Source organism: Nicotiana tabacum, chromosome 6, assembly GCF_000715075.1.
Source record: "Nicotiana tabacum cultivar K326 chromosome 6, ASM71507v2, whole genome shotgun sequence".
NCBI classification, from domain to species: domain Eukaryota; kingdom Viridiplantae; phylum Streptophyta; class Magnoliopsida; order Solanales; family Solanaceae; genus Nicotiana; species Nicotiana tabacum.
The window spans coordinates 24,646,322-24,663,668 of NC_134085.1; the positions used below are offsets into that span (position 1 = coordinate 24,646,322).

General features: G+C 37.6%; 1 pseudogene; it reads left to right on the forward strand.

Moving 5' to 3' along the window:
* The first annotated feature begins 6,686 nt into the window (after positions 1-6,686).
* Positions 6,687-11,924, forward strand: LOC107817377 (actin-like; annotated as a pseudogene).
* Positions 11,925-17,347: the final 5,423 nt, after the last annotated feature.

The following is a 17,347-nucleotide window of genomic DNA, read 5'->3' on the forward strand; positions in this document are numbered from 1 at the left end:
GTTCATCAAATCCATAAAAGTTGTTGGCGCATTAGTCAAGCCAAATGACATCACCAAGAACTCGTGGTGACCATATCGTCCGAAAAGTTGTCTTAGGGACATATGATGCCCACCTTATGGTAGCCCGACCTCAAATCAACCTTGGAAAACACCTTGGCCATGTGAAATTGGTCAAATAAATCATTAATCCTTGGCAACAGATATTTGTTCTTGATAATGATCTTGTTCAACTATCAATAATCTATGCACATCTTCATCGATCTATCATTATTCTTCACAAACAACACCGGTGCATCCCAAAGTGCAATACTAGGTCTAATGAATCCCTTGTCAAGAAAATCCTATGATTTTTCCTTCAATTCTTTCAACTCAACTGGGGTCATATGGTAAGGTGGAATAGAAATGGGTTGAGTGTCCGAAACCAAGTCAATGAAAAAGTTGATATCTCTGTTGGGTGGCATACCCGACAAGTCTGTAGGAAACACCGGGAACCCTTTCACCACCGGAACCAAATCTATGGAAGGCACCTCGGCAGTAGAATCCCGAATATAAGGCAAATACGCCAGACACCCCTTCTCGAAAATACATCGAGCCTTCACGTACCAAAATACCCTACTAGTGGAGTGAACAAGAGTTCCTCTCCACTCTAATCAAGCAACCTCAGCATAGCTAATGTCATAGTCTTGTCATGACAATAAAAGATAGCGTGATAGGGCGACAACCAATCCATGCCTAATATCTCATCAATATCTACCATATTAAGTAATAAAAGGTCAACCCTAGTCTTATAGCTCCCAATAGTGACCAAACAAGAGTGATACATGCCCATTGCGTTTACCGAATCCGCCCAACAGGCGTAGACACAAAAATAGGAGCACTCAAAGAATCACGAGACATATCCAAATATGAAGCAAAATAGGATGATGCATATGAATAAGTGGAACCTGGATCAAATAAAACTGACACATCTCTATGGCAAACCAGAAAAATACATGTGATGACCGCATCAGACGACTCCGCCTCAGGTCTAGCTGGAAATGCATAGCAACGGGGTTGAGCCCCACCAATCTGACCTCCACCTCTCGGACAACCTCTCCTTGACTGACCTTCACTCTAATGGCCTGACCACCACCCTAGGCTGCTTTACCCATGCCTCTTGCTGGCTGAGCATGTGATGGGGCAACCGATGCCGAAATCATGATAGAGTACCCTACTGTGGTGTACTACTCTGAAGACTAGGACAATACCTCCTGATATGGCCCATAGCTCCACACTCAAAGCACTCTCTCTGGTGATGTGGATTTTAAATCTGAGAATGAACCTTACGGTTTGGATAAGTATTGTAATAGCTTTGAATCGGTGGTGCACTGATGGGAGCTAAAGGTGGACTGTAGGCTAGCTGCTTAGGACGAGACCCATAAGAACCAAGACTGCCCGAAGTGCCATATAATACCTGAAGTGCTGACTGAACCAGCTTGATAGGATGGCCTCTACCAAATGAACCCCTGCCTCTAGATGAGGCACCACTGAAACTATTGAAATAATGAGGCCTCTTCTCAAATGTCACCTCTCTAACATCAACGAATCCTATCGATCCACCTAACGATCTCCACCACTCGAGTGAAAAAAATATCATCCTCAATCTCTCTAGACATTTGTAGTCGAATATCGTAAGCAAGGCTATCTATAAATCTCCTCACCCTCTCTCTCTCAGTAGGGATCAAAATAATTGCATGGCAAGATAAATCCACGAATCTGGTCTCATATTAGGTAAAAGTCATGCTACCCTATTGGAGGTGCTCAAACTGACTGCGGAAGTCATCTCTCTAAGTGAATGGGATGAACTTCTCCAAGAATAACTGTGAGAACAGAGATCAAGTGAGTGGAGGTGAACCTGTTGGTCTGCCCTGAACATTATCCTGCCACCACCTCCTGGCAGAGCCATGCATCTGAAATACTGCAAAGTCGACTCCATTAGACTCCACTATACCCATGTTGTACAATACCTCATGGCAACGGTCCAAGAAATCCAGGGGGTCCTCAGAAGGCGTACCACCAAAATGAATAGGAAACAACTTGGTGAACTTGTCCAACCTCTTCAGCCCCTCAAACGACATCACGGGTCCCTCCCCGGATTGTGTAGCCATAATAGGTTGAACTTCTCTAATTGATGGAACTACCGAAGTTTGATATCCATGAGCCACCTGCTCTAGAGTGTGAATAGCGAGAGTCTAGACTCCTCCCTATGCCTGAGAGATGGCTGGTGCTACAGGAAATACATTGGCCTGGGCCATGCTCTCCATAAGGCCTACTAGGTGGGATAGAACGTCCTGAAGTACTAGGGTAGCAATGAACCCCTTTGGGATTTGAGCTGGTCCAACTGCGGCCATAATAGGGATCTCTTCCTCCCTACTTAATATGTGGCTTTATAATAGGTGATGTTGTGCTTTCTCTAGGCTGAGCTCTGGCTCTACCTCGGCACCGGCCCCTACCACCGGTAGTGGCTGCAGTCCGGGGCTCCGACTCCTGATCAGCTATAGGTGGTGTACGTGTCCTCACCATCTACCAGAGAATAAGAATAAAATGAATCAAACTCAATGATGGAATAAAGTCGCATAATAGAGAAAGAAAAAGAGTGATATTTGCTAAAACCCTATAGCCTCTAAAAGATAAGTATAGACGTCTCTGTACTGATCCCCCAAACTTTACTAAGTTTGCTCATGACTCGTGAGACCTAGACAACCTAGTGCTCTGATAACAACTTGTCGCGATCCAAATTTTTGACCAATGAAGGATTCTAATGGAGCCTAACACCGCTTTATAAGCAAGCCAACACAACAGATAATATGCAAAGAAAAGTAATAAATAACCAATAGAAGAGCAAATAACATAACATGAAGCAACATTGCGATAACATAATAAGTACCAATACCAATAACTAACATAAAACCAAACCACCCCAAGATTTAGTGTCACAAGTACATGAGCGTCCATATCTAACTAAATACAAGGTTCTAAAAGAAACACAACATTGTCCGAAATAAAATAGAACTAGTACGATGAAGATAGGAAAGTGACTTTAAGGCCTGCGAACGGGATGCAACTTTACCTTGAATTACTTTTTGGTATCTGCGAAGTACCTATCGGAACTCCGCTGATACCAATGTCAAAATCTGCACAAGAAGTCCGGAAGTATAGTATGAGTACAACTGACCCAATGTACCCAGTAAGTATCAAGCCTAACCTTGACGAGGTAGTGATGAGGCTAAGACAAGTCACCTACTAAAACTTGTGCAGTTATATACTTAAAGCAACAAAATAACAAATAAAGGGTCAAAAGTAACGACATGGTAGGGACATGTAAATGGGGGAAATAAGCGGAACAATAAATAAGAATCACCAAGTAAATCTCTTTGAAAATAAGTTCTAAAACCATCAAGTCAAGTTCATGTTTAATTTATCAAGTCAAACAATAAAATCAACAACTTGCATGACATCATCCTTCGTATGTTTACTCTCTTCCTCACCATATATCATAAATGCAAGTGCACAACATCACCCTTCATGTTTTTACTCTCATCCTTACAAGATCATAATAAAATGCATATGCACGGCATCACCCTTCGTGCTTTAACCTCTCATGAAAAATAGGTATGTGCACGATATCACCTTTCGTGCATTTAACCTTATATTCACTCAATCAATGATATCAATATACAAATGAGGCACAGCAACACCCTTCACTCTTCCTCACTAAGCAATAACAACAACATAAATATCAAGTAGGGTGGGAAGTAAATACACTTTAATGATAGTATTGAATTTCACTCGTCATACGAGAATCTTTCCACAATTAGGGCCAACAACAAATCTCAAGTTACACGATCTCATTACCCAATCTCATCAATTCAATATAAGAAATAACTTGAAAGCAACTAATCAAGAATAGGAAATCTATCTAAAGCATGGAAGGCATAGCAAAAAATAACACGATACAATTGAGATAATTTTTTTACCCGCATGCTTATCCCAATGGCCAACACATATGCACTCGTCACCTCGTATATACGTCATCCCCAATACATAGATAATATAGTAAATAGACTCAATTCTATCTTAATTCCATCAAATCAAAGTTAACCACGATACTTATCTCTTTCCGCAACAAAATTACAATCAATAATGGCTTTTCCTTTCGAACAAGCCTCCAAACCAACCAAACCTAGTCAGTTATAATTCAAACAATTTAAAATAAGCTTTAAAAAATACCCACGAATGAAAAAAAATCAATTTTGATCATTTTTGAAAGAAAGAAAAAAGACAACAAAAGTCAATCCCGGACCCGCTTGGTCGAAATTCGAGTTTCGGATCAAATCCTGATTACCCATTAACCTCGTGCTCGATTATGTTATTTGTTTCAAAATCCGACCTCAATTTGAGGTCTAAATCTCAATTTTATAAAATCCCTAAATTCTACCCAAAATCCCTAATTTCTACCTTAGAATTCATGGATTTGATGTTGAAACTCATGGAAAAGTAATTAAAATTGATTTAAAACTAGTTAAAAATGCTTACCAATGAATTTGGGAAGAAAAAACTCTCAAGGAATCGCCTCTATGGAATCTAGGGTTGAAAATAGTGTAAAATGTGTGAAGTCCCGATTTTCCCAACTTTTACTCAGTTGTAAAGTCATAATTACAAACTCTTGTTCGCAATTGTGATGTTCGCAAAAGCGAACTACTGCTCCCAAAAGCAAATAGCTACCCAGCCCCCCTGATATCGTATTTGCGATACAATGATCACATTTGCGATTGACCCTTACTCGCAAAAGCGAGACATGCTTCGCAATTGTGAAGACCGTCCAGCCCAGCTTCCAGTCGCATTTGCGACCTTCCCATCGCAAAAGCGAATACCCCCAACTCGCATTTGTGACAGCCACTTTGCATTTGTGAAGATCACAGCCCTTCCTTAGATATCACATTTGCGAGTCCGATTTTGCAAAAACGGGACTCGCATTAGCGAATAGGTCATTGCAATTGCGAGACTTGCAGACCTGAAACACCAGAAAAAGCATTAGCAGTTCAATAACACTCTGAACACATCCGAAACTCATCCGAGTCCCTTGGGCTCCAATACGGACATGCACACAAGTGTAATAACATCTCACAAACTCGCTCACTCACTCAAATCATTAAAATAACATCAAACATCAAGAATCGATCATCAAACTCCAGGATTTCAACTTAAAAATTTCCATTTTTTCACATAATGCGCTGAAACGCACCCGGATCACCCCGAAGCCCAAACATGCGTATAAGTCCAAAAACCTCATATAAATCTACTACAATCATCAAAATACCGATTCGAGGTCGTTATCAAAAATATTGACTGTGGTCAACTCTAATCTCATTTTAAGTCAAAAATCACGTTTTCTTCAAAATTTCTCATAAAAGCTTTCTGAAAAGCGATAGGGACCATGCATGCAAGTTATATAATAACAAATAGAGTTATGAGAGATCTCGGAATATAGAAATAAAGTCGAGTACTCAAAACGGCCTATTGAGTCGTTACAAGTGGTTTCCTTGTTCTTACTAGTATCATCAGTATGTACTCTCATATTGTTTTTTAGTCTTAGGTTTCTATTATTGCCTGTTGTTGCTTTCATTTTGGTCATCTTACTATCTTGTTTTTATCAATGCTTTTTTTCTGTGGCTCCTCACTGTTGTTTCTGGCTGTTTTCTTTTCATTACTGTTGTACTTATGCTTCACTGAGCCGAGGGTCTATTGGAGACAGCCTTTGTATCTTCTTGAAGTAGGGGTAAGATCTGCGTATACACTACCCCCAAACCCCACTATGTGAGATTATATTAGGCTTGTTGTTGTTGTTGTTGTATCCATTTCTTGATGCACATTCTTGGACCCCTTTCATTTTCTTGATTTTTTTAGACGTTTCATAGGTTCTCTCTCTTTTGGTTGATCATTTGATAGTGTGAGTGATTTTCAATTATTTTTATTTTTTTTGGTTTGTATGCTTTTAATGTTGAAGGTGGTTGCTTGAATCTTCATCTTGAGTGAAATGCTGAAAGCTTGAAGTGTTTTTTTAATAAAAATAAAAAATAAAAAAAATAAAAAATTGGATGATTTTGTAGATATAATTTCTCAAGTGATTTGGCTTTCTTTTTTCATTTTTTTGAATGTTTGAAATGGATGGTGTGGTTAACGTAGTGATGGGATTTGAAAATATTTCTTGTTTAAGAAAAAATGTAAACTTTGCTTGTTCTGGAATTGCCTACATGGTTTATATCAGAAACTTATGTGAAATCCAAATTTTGTATCCATTTTGGCTACCAAATTCTAAGATCTGATAATCCATGATGTTGTGCTTTAATTATTTAACTTCAAGGTATACTCACCATCAAAACAAAAAGTGCTCTGATTTATGTACACATGTATACAAATTTTGGTGGCTATTCAAAATGTACCAGCAGGTGATTAAGATTGCATATAATAATTATATGAAAAAACTTCATGTTCTTTTGATGTTCTCAGAAAAAAAAAGTGTGAAAAAATGCTCATGCCGTTTGGGTTGTCTTGTTTAGCAAGAGAATTGTGCAAATTTAACAATCATTTCTCATGTCTCGTGATCTGATGCACAACATGGTATTTCCATTTCAGAGCAATAAAAGATGGCAGACGGAGAGGATATTCAGCCTCTTGTCTGTGACAATGGAACAGGAATGCTTAAGGTAACATATTGACCTCCACTATTTGATCAACATATTTTTTGCCTAATGACAATTTAGTGGAGTACTGAATTTCGCTGGTTGCTTTTTATACCTTAGTGCAGCCTGATTCACTAAGATCCCACTATGCGCTGTATCCGGAAAAGGACCGGACCACAAGGGTCTATTGTACCCTGCATATCTGTAAGAGGCTGTTTGCAAGGTTCGAATCCATGACCTCCTGGTCACATGGCAGCAACTTTACCAATTATTCATAGTTAAGAACTAAATTGCTGACTGTTAATCTTATGGTAATAATTCTAGGCTGGATTTGCTAGAGATGACGCTCCAAGGGCTGTCTTCCCTAGCATTGTGGGAAGCCCTCGTCACACCGGTGTCATGGTTGGCATGGGCCAGAAGGATGGCTATGTGGGTGATGAAGCTCAATCCAAGAGAGGTATCTTGACTTTGAAGTATCCGATTGAACATGGAATTGTCAGCAATTGGGACGACATGGAGAAGATTTGGCCATCATACTTTCTACAATGAACTTCGTGTGGCTCCAGAAGAACACCCTGTTCTTTTCACTGAAGCTCCTCCTAATCCTAAAGCCAACAGAGAAAAGATGACTCAGATCATGTTTGAGACTTTCAACACCCCGAAGTTGATAGAACACCGGTGCGTGTGTCCGATACGGGTGTGGATCTAGAGGTCGGATCTTTCGAGATATAAATGTTAGGAATATACTATATATGCCCTAGATCCAATGTCATATTTGATGATTTGAACATATTTTTTTTTGGTGAACGTTATTTCATATAAAATATATATATGGCATTTGATATTCTTTTATCATGGTTATTAATTACTTGATTAATTTGATAAGGTCCTTGATTAAATTTTGAGACTTGACATTGTGATGGAGATCATGATAATGAGAGTGAAGTTTCTTATAATTTAATCTAAATTTTATTCTTGATCATAAGATTATTAATTTGGACATTAATAATCCGGTTAGATCAATAACTACGTGATTATCTTTATAGGATAAAGATTAGTTGATCTCATTAACTAAATCACATAGATAGATGATGCATATAGAGATATGATCATTGAACCGACTCATTGGATAATTCTTAATGGTTAGAATTACCATAAACTGTCAATGGGATATTCTCTGGAAGAATGTGATGTAAGAACTTCCTTTGACCTGATATCATCATAGTAATTGACAAGTTATTTATTGTACTTTGATACTAGACACCTATGGCCCTAAGGCGATAGTTGAAAGGATATTGGGTATGATTAAATACTTGTAGAATTAGTGATTGATCAAGATGGAATCTGTCAACTCTTGGTAATGAGTTTAAGCTCCATTTTGTCATGAATTATAACCGACCAAATTAAGACCTTGGTCAGGGCGATTGAATGAAAGAAAAAAAGAGTTTCTTAGGTCATTCAATGGTTGATTATATTTTGACATGAACACATAGTTGGTCGCCTATTAGGATTTGACAGTTGAACCATATCCTAGGGTGACCCAGAGCTATAATGACAGATGGAATTAATACATTATTCTTCTACAGGTTCTTGAGAGTAAATTGTATACTTCATGTTATTTGGTCGTTAAGGAGTGTTGTTAGACGCCACCCTTGATTAGTATATTGATGTGATCAATTTACTACCGGCTTAATATTGAACCTATGGGGTCGCACACTAACGAGTGTTATGATCTTTGCTAAAAGATTAATTGCTTTATTATTTGATTATTAAATTAAAGAATTTAATTATTCAAATAAATTTAGTTATTAGTCCAAATGAAATATTATTATATTCTTTGCTAGCACAGAGGATATAATTAATATTGTGAACAAACTGAAGTTTTCTTTTTGGAATAGAAAATTAAATTATATCTCTTGGTTGAAATATATATGTGATATATATAACAAATATTTATATAAAATATTAATGGAAGTTTTTTGATTGAATCCAATTTGAATATTTCAGTTTGTTCACAATATTAATTATATATATAATTAGCACTTATTTTATATAAGAGATGTTATATAAAATATTAATAAAGTCTTGTTAATAAATTCAATTTTGAATTGGATTAATTAACATGGAAAGTCCTTATGGTATTGTCTACAATTTTCAACCCATTTGATATGGGAGTTAATTTTTTAATAGAAAAATATTAATAAGTAGAATTCAATTTAGAATTGAATTCTATAAATGTGTTGCATGTTTTTATTTTCAAAAATTGACTAAGTTATAGAATTCAATTTAGAATTGAATTCCATAAATGAGTTACATGTTTTTATTTTAAAATGGTGACTAAGTTGTAGAATTCAATTTAGAATTGAATTCCATAAATGAGTTATATGTTTTTATTTTAAAATGTTGACTAAAATCTTTTACATATTGTAAAGAAAGCAAGAGAGTCATTCTTGAGATGAAAAATTACTTTGAGAAAGTAATAGTGCAATATAAAACCAAGATAAAAAATACTAGTACAAGAAAATTGTTTCTTGTTCTTCTACCTTTGAGTTGAGATTTTTGAGAAAAATTTCAACACAATATTTTCATTCAATTTGTTCACGGGGTTTCATTGATCAAGGAGTTGATAGCAAGGACCAGTCTCGGTGTGGATACGCATAGGGTCTTCGCACATTCGAAGAAATTTTGAAACAAGATTCTCTTCACCAGGTATGTCTTAGATCCGATCTTTGATATGTAAATAAATTTTAAACATGAAAAGTTCTACTGAGGATTGTTATTATCTTCCGTTGCGTGTTATGAACACCTATATGCGATCCCACAGTGGTATCAGAGCCATGGTTTCTCGTGTCTAAAATTTATTTACGAAATATTTTATGATTATATTTAAAAAGTTCAAACCATAATACATGTGTCTTGTGCACTAGACAAATTGTTTGAATGCATGGATTGATATTATTTTATTGTGAATAAAATATGTATTCATAAAAGTTAAACTACTGAGATAGTTCGTAACTTGAATTTAAAATTTCGTATAAGATACGACGGTAATCTATAATAGGTTATTAGATTATACAGTTATTTAAATTGTTATTAGTTTATGAGGTATTAACTAATAATAGTTTTCTGGCATGAATTATTTTATGTGATATATAAGATAAACATGTTAGAAGTATGTTGAATTTGGTTTTTATGTCACATGCTTGTTCGGCATATGATTTTGAATTATTTATTACATGTGATGTAAATTAATTTAGGACAAAGCATGTAGACAACTTAAACCAAATTCACGTGCTACGAAAGATTTGATCATCATGTTATTAAAAATTGTTTTAGTAACAATTCCCTCTTACTAAAATTTGAGTTCTTGAATAATAAAATATAAGATATTTTATTATAGAGCTATCCATCAAAGTAAATAATTTTACTTATCTTTTCTTTATAAGGAGCGGCCTGACTACCAGGAGACTTATAGTTCAAGAATATGTTAAAATTATTTATTTGTATTAGATGTATCGATTGAAAGAATTATTCAATTTTACACTAGATGCCTAGACTACCCAGGGGAGTATAAAATTTAATAAGTTCTTTGCTATCATGATGGTTGAACTCAACTATGCCAATAGGATCGACCTGACTACCAGGGGACTATTTGACATAGAGCTATTTAAGGAAGTTGTATAGGGATACAATTGGTAAGAGTACCTACCTTTAAGATATATGTGAGAAACGACTTGACTTCCAAGGGGCTCATACATATTGTTGAAGGATTCCTTTACTCCACTAATAGAAATAAAGATTTCTTAAACTATAATGAGGGTAAATAGTTTAAAATAATTAGTGAAAATATCATTTAGATAAAAGTTCATGTCTTTATGATATATGTAAATATGTTCTTATATTATTGCCTTTTCTTTTCAATATTTTAGATTTTTCAATATGTCTGTTATATCACTGCGTCAAATACCTGAGACCAACACGCTGGTAGGACCAAACTTTGATGACTGGTATAGAAATTTGAGAATTGTTCTCATGCATGAAAAGCTTATTAATGTGATCGATAAGCCTGCAAAGATAATCCCACCAGAGAATGATGTAAGACACCAAGGTTTATCAGAAATATTTGGAAGAATGCCTTGCTATTAAACACATCATTCTCGCTTCTATGAGTTCTGAACTCCAGAGGAAACATCAGAATATGGATCCAACTGCAATTATTGAATATCTTAAGAAGATGGTTGATATACAGTTGGACATTGAAAACTCACCGGTTGGACCCCTTGTCAATCATGTGATTGTTCTTATCGAAGAACATGAGAAGTTGGGGTACAAGCTTGGTAAAGAGCTTTCTGAAGATTTGATCTTGCGGTTAGTATATGATGATGAATGTTTTCACTTCAAGAAGAAAGGGTATTGGAAGAGAAACTGCAAGGAGTATCTTGCAACTCTAAAGGACAATAAACAAAGTGAGACATTAATGAAAAATGTTTTCAAGGTTTCTTTAGCTACTACTAATTCTTCACTGTGAGTATTAGATACCGGTAGTGGTTATAACATCTGCAATATGTTGCAAGGGTTCAAGATAAGTAGGAGACTAAAGAAAGGAGAAATTAATCTACAAGTTGGAAATGGTGCAAAAGTTGCAGCCATAGTTATTGGATCAATTTCCTTATTAATGCCTTTGAGCAAAGTACTTATGCTAGATGATTGTTATTATGTTCCTAAATTTGTTTCGAACATAATTTCAGCTTCTATGTTGGAGAAACGTGGTTTTCACATAAATATAGGCAATGATATTTGCTCTATTTATTATGGTGATAATTTATATGTGAATGACTATCTCCAACATGATGTTTATGTCTTACCTAATGTAAATGCTAATTCGATTATGCATGTTTTAAGTCTTAAGAGAAAAGGAGATGATCAAGTAAATCATACATACCTTTGGCATTGTAGGCTTGGTCATATTGGAGAGAAAAGAATTAATAAGTTGTACAAGGAAGGATACCTTGACAAATATGATTTTGAATCATATTCAACTTGTGAATCTTGTCTCAAGGAAAATTGACCAAATCTCCATTCACCGAAAGTGTTAAGCTCACAGAAATTAAGATAATAGATTCCTTTGGCTATAATAGCAAACTCCTTGGCTTATTTGCTTTGGTTGAAAAATGCTGATTAGGTAGAACTAATGCTGAGTAGTGATTTCTATGCAAAATATTGATCGATTTAAGCTGAAAGGTGATTTTACATTTATTGAGATGGTGCAAGGCATTTTTATATTTATTTATTTTTCCTGAGTGCGGATGTGGATAGCAAAGGCTGTGTACGATGAGTCTGGGCCTTCAATTGTTCACAGAAAATGCTTGTAAATATAGCTGCTCAGATAGTGATCCTTGGAGAGATCACTAGATTGCAGAAAATGTGTTTTTTTGTGTTTCTTTATTATTATTTTATTTTTATTCCTTTATCTGAGTCTATGTTAAAATTTGATCTCTGGTAAAAAAAACAGCTCATTTAAAATTCATTTTTTTCATAAATTTTTTCATGTTGAAGAGTGTACGTCAAATGTGACTTGAATTTGATTAAGAGTTTCCAACTAATGATTATTCTATTTACTCATGGTCGAAAATTTCATTAACCAAATATGCAATTTCCTTCATTTCCCTTAAATCTTTTGCCCCTTAAATGTTTTCATATCGTTGAAGCAGATCATGTGAAATTTACCATGTCTAAAAACAAGATAGTACACACACAAAACTATGTATTCCAAGTCACCTCAAATAGATTACTAGCCATAACTTACTAATACAAACAACACAGAATGCAAATCTCAAACATTATTAGAGTAACATATCACCCTGGGGACAGGGGAGTTAGTTATTTGACAGGCTTACACAAGACTCTGGTTATTAGTAGACAAAGGGAAATATACTTAGGCATAGTCACAAAAACCAAATGAACACATCTGACCAGGAGAGCAAACATTAGAACACTTGCCACAATTGCCATTGTCTTTCTGGATGTCCACACAGATTCCACCACAGCATCTCGTTCCAAGGTTACAGACAAGGCCACAGGATCCACAGTTGAACCTGTTGGTGGACAAATCAACACAACTATAGTTGAAACAACATGTATTGCGTTCTGATAATCTCTTGCAAGTTTTGCAGATCAAGTTGTAGTCGGTAGAATTTGTCGAGTTTTCTCCTAGCTTTCTGGGAGGAGGAAATGCAACTTTTCGCGCAGAAAGAGCAACGTTGGTGTAAGAGTTTGTAGTTGCATTTCTATTGTTTGTCTCAGTTACAGACATTATGGTAATTGGTGTGCTAGAAAGAGCGAGGATGACAATGAGAATGTTAATAAAAGCCATAATTTGACACTGGAGGTTTCTGCTGAGCTTCTACAAGGTTTTATAGCTATACAAGATGGCGTACCAGAACATAATGTCAAGTGCCAAAATCTAGAGTTCATGCACAAGAATCTGAAACAACATGACTTGTTTTTTCGATCATAACTAGAACCCCAGGAATTTTGGGGGTGATCTGCAATAAGTCAAAGTTGCATTCCCAGCTGTCTATTACACTTGCCTGTAAGTTGGTGAGGAACATAAATGGGGGCTTTAATAAATGTCAAAACCTATGCAGCTTAGAGTTTGAACTTGTTAGTGACAGATCTTGGATTTACAGTTCCAGCCCAAAATTATTTGTTGGAGTTACTTCGAAGCTTGAACCTAAACCAAAATAAGAAGATTTAATACTACTAAGGAGATACAACAAGCAGGGGCATACGCAAGAGTTTTTGTAAGCGTTGTCACCATTTTAGATATGAACAAATAAAAAAATTAGAATGAGGCTACACAGGTTCGAACTCATGGCCCTGCACAGAAATTTTTAGGCTTGACCAGATAAGCTAGACGCTTCTTTGTGACAAGTAGTGTCACTTATTTAATTTTACCGTTTTTCTTGTTTTTTCATTTGAATTATAAATAATTAGTAAAGATTTTCGACGAAGCGGTGTTACGTGACACCACTTGGGCTAAGGCAGATCTGCCCCTGCCTAAGGGTCGCTATCGAGACCTCTGTTTAAGGATGAGGGAGAAGTTATTATTATGATTTTAAACCTTTTGATCCTTGTACAACGTGGATTTATAGACAAGTGAATCGATTTGATCCAAAAATAATAGATGAATTAGACAAAATATAAGACTTGGCCTTGAAACTGAAATAAAACGGCAGATATCTTAGTCCCGGGCGCGGAGCTAACGGAGGCCGTAAGAACAATATAAATAAGCAAGAAAGTAAAATGTTATTGAGCTTTTGATAGAATATATAGTGTATGCTTGTCAGAAAATTCATGTCCTTTACAATGATGGTAGAGCTCACTATATATGGTGACATCTAGGGAACAAGGTCCTGGGATCAAGCCCCTGATAAATGACAATTATGAGGACCATTGAAGAATGTGTAACGGTGAGCAATGAATGTTATATTCTCTATAACGGACTATGCACTTAATACTATAGAATATTCCTCATTAAATACTATGGTGGTGGGCATTTACTTCGCCTTTATGGATATCATTCTCTACGGTACCAAGCGAGATCACTACCCTCGGGCCCTTCTGTTTTCCGCTCCACATGTCACTCTCTCATGCTAACATCAAATATGAACATATTTTACCCCATACAGATAGTCCCCCTGCTTTCCGGTGACATAACTTTGTATTATGGGGAAGTTGGTACATATACCTTTCTTGGTAGGAAATTCTCTGACCCTTTGTGAAAAGTTTTTGACGGTTGATTAGACGCACATCTCTCCGCATTTAATGCCCCAAACACGCGTCAGCCCACGACTCAACATCACTTATGCCGGTTATCGAGATAATTACGGCCACGATTTTGATCGCCTATTCCTTTACTTAAACGCATCAAACTTCTTCATTTACACTTCCTAATTATGCAAACTTTCTCAAACTCTTTTTACTCAACTCGCACTTTGTCTTCATCCTTTCTTTAGTCTTCTTCTTCAGAGAAACTCTTCATTGCTTTCTGATGAAAATGGCCTTTTCTTCTAAAAATCCTAGTTCCTTAAAGAACAAAGGTAAAGCCGATAAGGGTGCTCCTCCTAAGTCTGGTCACAACTAAAGACTTCTAAGAGAAGTTTCCTTCTGCTAACCCTCGTACGTGGGCCGTTGGCATGTACCCTTCTTCATTCGTCCTTCCAGCATTCCTGCTGTGAAGGAAGACTGTCATTCCAAGATTTAGACATTATCGCTCCTTCTCTGGCAAAGCAAACAACCTTACCCAAGAAGGCTTCATGTATTTTTATATGTATACTCTTACTTTGGGCCGTTCTCTCTGAGTGGGGAGCTTGACTCCATTATTGTGGAGTTTTGCATCCCTACCAAGTATGCCTGGCGCAAGTAAAACCTTTTGTATGGAGGACAGACGCTTGTCTTCGACATTTGTGCCAGGAGACGGGAGAGGAGTTAACCCTTACTCGATTAATGAACCTTTATTCCCCTAAGAATTTTCGAGGGGGAATGATAAATTTCAGCAAATGTGGCCACCATGCACCGCTAGCCAGCATTGATAATGACAACGATTGTGGATGAATGAAACGGTTCGTTGCAGTTGCCACCAAATACATCATTTTATCAACGACTTCATCCTTTCCGGAGTTGTGGAACCGTACTCGTAAGTTCATTGTTTGTCTTTTCTTCTAGTTAAAGATCACCCCATGTTGTTACTAATTCCTCTTCTTTTACATATTTCAGCAACTCGGTGGGTTCCACTATAGGTTGAAGGCTTGGACCAGTGGGTCCAAAAGATTTTGGACGTTACTATGCCCGAGACCCGTACGTGGAAGGAACTAGCCCTTAAATACGTGAAGAAAGCCGAAAATCATGGTAGGTTAAACTCAGCTCGTTTATACCTTCCGTATAAGAAAGTTGATTAACCCTTTTTCCTTTGCTGAATTCAGGTCTACCTAGGGCTCAATTATCGTCCCCGAGGAGGATATTTTGGCTTATCCTACTGATGTGGCAAGGCTGTTGCAGGAGGTGTTTACCCAAATAGGTGTCTCCAAGCCTGCTTCTGGTGTAAGTGTTTCTTCTCAAAGTCCCCAGCTAGAGAGCAAGTAACCAAAAAGAACATGTTCCTCCGCGACATGGGGAAAAAATAAAAAGGCAAAGAGTGTTGCACCCGAGTCATCTCCGAAAGTTGTGGTGATGAGCCTTGCGCCAAAGCCGGCCATAGACATCGTGGTAATCGACGATGATGGAGAAGCCAGTGAGGAGGGGACTTCTCTACATAGTCTTACAACGACCTTCCTCAGCTCAACATAATGCTCAATCTGTTGAGTTAGTTACACCAACCGAGGACGATGCATTGACACTTTGTGGGAGTATGATATGGTAGGCAATGCCAACTCCCATTTCCGAATCCCAGTCATCGTGCCCGGTACTGTGGGCTAAGTACCGGATCCCTATCGTCTTCGGTTGATGAGCAACCAACAACCAGAACTGCGCTTGCCGCAGCCACTTCTCATCCTTCAATGCCACCAGCTACATCTCCCTCTTCACCAACCCTGTCTGTACCACTGACAACTGCTACATCACCTCCACCGAGCGCCACTATCCGAGATGAGGATATTCCTTTTCCCAAGTCCCCATTTCATGGGAATTTGGCGCAAAATTATGGTGTCCCCTCCGAAGTTCCCAAAGGCGGAAGAGTCTCTCGGTCTTTACCGGGTGCCATCTATTATCTCAGCCGGTGGAACTTGCTAACAAAGGCTTCAGAAAAAATAAGGGAAAAGATACAAGCTCTCTCGGGAGAGTATTTGTTGAACAATGTCATGCACAATGCATCAATGGTATTTTCTTCATTTCCTCCGTTATTTCTTCTATCTTTGACATAGTAGGATTTTGAATTTGCATTTTTGTTTTCCAGGCCAATTTTCTTTCTTCCGACGGCCTCCAAACGCTGATTTGTGATAAGGAGGAACTTACCTCCGAGCGGGATCAACTTTCAGTCGAGTGAAATCAAATAGTTGCTCGCCTCTCGAAACTTGAAGCTCGAGCTGCTGAGGTTGTTGAGTTGGAGGCTTGGTTGCAGCAAAGCGAGCAAAATATAGTGACCCTTAGCCAAGAGGTCGCCCTGTTGAGGGCTCAATTTGAAGAAGCTAGGGCCAAATGGGTTGAAGTCCATTATTCCGTTCTTGCTGCATCCGATCGCGACGCTGCCTCCGCTGAAAGATAAACTCCAAGGTTGAAGAAGTTACTATTGCCGAGGCGAAGTGTGCCCATTGAGCACAATAGAATTTTTAGCTCTATTGTCCGTGACCTTGATGTTAGCCTCCAATCCGTTAGATCTGTGCGAGGTAACCTTTTTGCTAAGGTTGACCAACTTAGAAAGGAACTCCAGTGCTGAGCAGCTTGAGGAGAAAGACCTTGGAAGAGGCCAAAGCGGGTGTCATTGACTTTGATGCCGAAATCGCTAAGGCCCGTGAGCTGGAGTTAGCTGCAAAAAGGGGTCTTCCAGCCTGGCCTGATGCTACCGATTCTTCCGGTTCTGAGTGCCTTGGAACTGAAGAAGATTCGAAAGGTGATGACGTTGAAGGCCA